Raw genomic sequence first — 5033 nt, forward strand, 5'->3', positions numbered from 1 at the left:
AACAGAACTTTTCAAATAAGAAGAAGCTATGGCAGCCGAAAACAACAACAATACCAACAATGCAAGGAAGGTGCTTGGTGACTTTACTGCACCTAATCCTGACTTCTGTGGGAGAAGCATCTCAATCCCTGCCATTGGAGCAAACAACTTTGAGCTTAAGCCTCAATTAGTTTCTCTGATGCAACAGAATTGCAAGTTTTATGGACTTCCATTGGAAGATCCTCATCAGTTCTTAGCTGAATTCTTGCAAATCTGTGACACTGTCAAGACCAATGGGGTTGATCCCGAGGTCTACAAGCTTATACTTTTTCCCTTTGCTGTAAGAGACAGAGCTAGAACATGGTTGGATTCACAACCTAAAGAAGGCCTGAACTCTTGGGAAAATCTAGTCAATGCCTTCTTGGCAAAATTCTTTCCAACTCAAAAATTGAGCAAGCTTAGAGTGGAAGTCCAAACCTTCAGACAGAAGGAAGGTGAATCCCTCTATGAAGCCTGGGAAAGATATAAGCAATAGATCAAAAGGTGTCCTTCTAACATGCTTTCAGAATGGAGCATCATAGGTATTTTCTATGATGGTCTATCTGAACTGTCCAAGATGTCATTGGACAGCTCTGCTGGAGGATCTCTTCATCTGAAGAAGACGTCTGTAGAAGCTTAGGAACTCATTGAAATGGTTGCAAATAACCAATTCATGTATACTTCTGAAAGGAATCCTGTGAATAATGGGACCAATCAGAAGAAAGGAGTTCCTGAGATTGATACACTGAATGCCATATTGGCTCAGAACAAAATATTGACTAAACAAGTCAATATGATTTCTCAAACTCTGTCTGGAATGCAAGCAGCAACAGGCAGTACCAAAGAAGCTTCATCTGAAGAAGAAGCTTATGATCCTGAGAACCCAGCAATGGAAGAGGTGAATTACATGGGAGAACCCTATGGAAACACTTGTAATCCGTCATGGAGAAATCATCCAAACCTCTCATGCAAGGATCAACAGAGGCCTCAACAAGGCTTCAACAACAATAATGGTGGAAGAAATAGGTTTAGCAATAGCAAGCCTTTTCCATCATCTTCTCAGCAACAGACAGAGAATTCTAAGCAGAGCTACTCTGACTTAGCAACTGTAGTCTCTGATCTAATTAAAACCACTCAAAGTTTTATGACTGAAACAAGATCCTCCATTAGAAATTTGGAGGCACAAGTGGGTCAGCTGAGTAAGAAAATTACTGAACTCCCTCCTAGTACTCTCCTAAGTAATATAGAAGAGAATCCAAAAAGAGAGTGCAAGGCCATCAATATTACCCACACGGCCGAACTTGGAGAGGAGGAAGAAGCAGTGATTTCCACTAAGGAAGACCTCAATGGACGTCCACTGGCCTCCAAGGAGTTTCCTAATGAGGAACCATGGGAATCTGAGGCTCACACTGAGACCATAGAGATTCTATTGAATTTACTTTTGCCATTCATGAGCTCTGATGAGTATTCTTCCTCTGAAGAGGATGAAGATGTTACTGAAGAACAAGTTGCTAAGTACCTTGGAGCAATCATGAAGCTAAATGCCAAGCTATTTGGTAATGAGACTTGGGAGGAGGAACCCCCCTTGCTCACCAAAGAATTGGATGACTTGACTAGGCAGAAATTACCTCTGAAGAAACAAGATCCTGAAAAGTTCTCAATACCTTATACCATAGGCATCATGACCTTTGAGAAGGCTCCGTGTGACCTAGGGTCAAGCATAAACCTCATGCCTCTCTCTGTAATGGAGAAGCTAGGAATCCTTGAGGTACAAGTTGCAAGAATCTCATTAGAGATGGCAGACGATTCAAGAAAACAGGCTTATAGACTTGTAAAGGATGTCTTGGTAAAGGTTGAAGGCCACTACATCCCTGCTGATTTCATAATCCTAGACACTGGGAAGTGTATGATGAATCCATCATCCTTGGCAGACCCTTCCTAGCCACATCAAAAGCTATGATTGATGTTGACAGAGGAGAATTGGTCCTTCAAGTGAATGAGGACTCCCTTGTGTTTAAAGCTCAAGGATCTCCCTCTGTAACCATGGAGAGGAAGCATAGAAAGCTTCTCTCAATGCAGATTCAAACAAAATCCCCACATTCAAACTCTAAGTTTGGTGTTGGAAGGCCACAACCAAACTCTAAGTTTGGTGTTAAGAGGCCATCATCATGCTCTGAGTATCTGTGAGGCTCCATGAGAGCCCACTGTCAAGCTATTGACATTAAAGAAGCGCTTGTTGGGAGGCAACCCAATTATACTTATCTATGTTAAATTTTTATTTTCCATTATTATTTTATGTTTTCTGTAGGTTGATGATCATGTGAAGTCACAAAAACAATTGAAAAAGCAAAAACAAACTAAAAAAAATAGAATGAAAAATAGCACACCCTGGAGGAGAAGCCTACTGGCGTTTAAACGCTAGTAAGGGCAGCAGAATGGGCGTTAAACGCCCAGTCTGGCACCATTCTGGTCGTTTAATGCCAGAAATGGGCACCAGACTGGCATTTAACGCCTGAAAAGGGCAAGAAGCTGGCGTTAAACACCAGAAATAGGTAGCAACCTGGCGTTTAACGCGAGGATTGGCAACAGAGGGTGTTTTGCATGCCTAATTGGTGCAAGGATGAGAAATCCTTGACACCTCAGGATCTGTGGATCCCACAGGATCCCCACCAACCTCAACTCACTCTCTCTCTTCTTTACACCTTTTCATAATACTCTTCCCCAAATACCCTTCACCAATCCACATCCATCCGTCATAAACCCCACCTACCTCACCATTCAAATTCAAACCCCTTTCCCTCCCAAACCCACCCATACATGGCCGAACCTTACCCTCTCCCCACTCCTATATAAACCCATCTTCACCCCTTCATTTTCACACATCTTAAACACTACTTCTCCCCCTTGACCAAAATACTAACCCCCCCATCTCCTCTATTTCTTCTTCCTCTACTCTCTTCCTTATTCTTTTGCTCGAGGACAAGCAAACCTTCTAAGTTTGGTGTGGTAAAAGTGTTGCTTTTTGTTTTTTCATAACCATTTATGGCACCAAAGGCCGGAGAAACCTCTAGAAAGAGAAAAGGGAAGGCAAAAGCTTCCAGCTCTGAGTCATGGGAGATGGAGAGATTCATCTCAAGGGTGCATCAAGACCACTTCTATGAAGTTGTGGCCAAGAAGAAAGTGATTCCCGAGGTCCCTTTCAAGCTCAAAAAGGGTGAATATCCAGAGATCCGATATGAGATCCGAAGAAGAGGTTGGGAAGTTCTCACCAACCTCATTCAACAAGTCAGAATCTTAATGGTTCAAGAGTTCTATGCCAATGCATGGATCACCAAGAACCATGATCAAAGCGTGAACCCGGATCCAAAGAATTGGCTTACAATGGTTCGGGGGAAATACCTAGATTTCAGTCCAAAAAATGTAAGGTTGGCATTCAACTTGCCAATGATGCAAGGAGATGCACACCCCTAAACTAGAAGGGTCAACTTTGATCAAAGGTTGGACCAAGTACTCATAGACATTTGTGAAGAGGGAGCTCAATAGAAGAGAGATTCAAGAGGGAAGCTGGTTCAACTAAGAAGGCATGACCTCAAGCCAGTGGCTAGGGGATGGTTGGAGTTCATCCAACGCTCAATCATTCCCACTAGCAACCGCTCTGAAGTTACTATAGACCGGGTTATCATGATCCATAGCATCATGATTAGAGAGGAAGTAGAAGTTCATGAGGTTATATCTCTAGAACTTTACAAGGTGGCGGACAAGTCTTCTACTTTGGCAAGGTTAGCCTTCCTTCATCTCATTTGTCACCTCTGCAATTCAGCTGGAATTGACATAGAGGAAGACATCCTCATTAATGAGGACAAGCCGATCACTAAGAAAAGGATAGAGCAAACAAGAGATCCCAATCATGGACAAGAGCATGAGGAAATTCCTCATCATGAAATTCCTGAGATACCTCAAGGGATGCATTTTTCTCCACAAAACTATTGGGAGCAAATTAACACCTCCCTAGGAGAATTAAGTTCCAATATGGGACAACTAAGGGTGGAGCACCAAGAGCATTCTATCCTCCTTCATGAAATTAGAGAAGATCAAAGAATCGTGAGAGAAGAGCAACAAAGGCAAGGAAGAGACATTGAGGAGCTCAAGCACTCAATAAGATCTTCATGAGGAAGAACAAGCCGCCATCACTAAGGTGGACCCGTTCTTTAATTTTCTTGTTCTTTATTTTCTGTTTTTTGAATTTTTATGCTTTATGTTTATCTATGTTTGTATCTTTATTACATGATCATTAGTGTCTTAGTGTCTATGTCTTAAAGCTATGAATGACCTGTGAATCCATCACCTCTCTTAAAAGAAAAATGTTTTTAATTTCAAAAAGAAAAAGAAGTACATGAATTTTGAATTTTAAAATAGTTTAATTATTTTGATGTAGTGGCAATACTTTTGTTCTTCTGAATGAATGCTTGAACAGTGCATATTTTTGATATTGTTTATTAATGTTAAAAATGTTGGCTCTTGAAAGAATAATGAAAAAGGAGAAATGTTATTGATGATTTGAAAAATAGGAGGGCCCACAGGAATAAAATCCTGGCCTAAGCGGCTAAACCAAGCTGTCCCTAACCATGTGCTTGTAGCGTGAAGGTGTCAAGTGAAAACATGAGACTGAGCGGTTAAAGTCGTGGTCCAAAAGCAAAAAGAGTGTGCTTAAGAGCTCTGGACACCTCTAATTGGGGACTCTAGCAAAGCTGAGTCACAATCTAGAAAGGTTTACCCGGTTTTGTGTCTGTGGCATTTATGTATCTGGTGGTAATACTGGAAACAAATGCTTTGGGTCACGGCCAAGACTCATAAAGTAGCTTCAAACTCGCGAGTGTTGGGCATAGTGACAGACGCAAAAGGATCAATGGATCCTATTCCAACATGATCGAGAACCGACAGATGATTAGCCGTGCGGTGACAGCGCATTTGGAACATTTTCACTGAGAGGATGGGAAGTAGCCATTGACAACAGT

At 41.7% G+C, this 5033-nt stretch overlaps 1 non-coding gene across 1 annotated transcript; it reads right to left on the minus strand.

The window, feature by feature from the left end:
- Positions 1 to 433: 433 nt before the first annotated feature.
- On the minus strand, positions 434 to 541 carry LOC148561366 (small nucleolar RNA R71). Its single transcript, XR_015887118.1, has one exon. It is a non-coding gene; the product is annotated as a small nucleolar RNA R71 (small nucleolar RNA).
- Between the last annotated feature and the right edge of the window lie 4492 nt (positions 542 to 5033).

Source organism: Arachis ipaensis, chromosome B6 (assembly GCF_059453495.1).
Source record: "Arachis ipaensis isolate K30076 ecotype BB chromosome B6, ASM5945349v1, whole genome shotgun sequence".
NCBI lineage: Eukaryota > Viridiplantae > Streptophyta > Magnoliopsida > Fabales > Fabaceae > Arachis > Arachis ipaensis.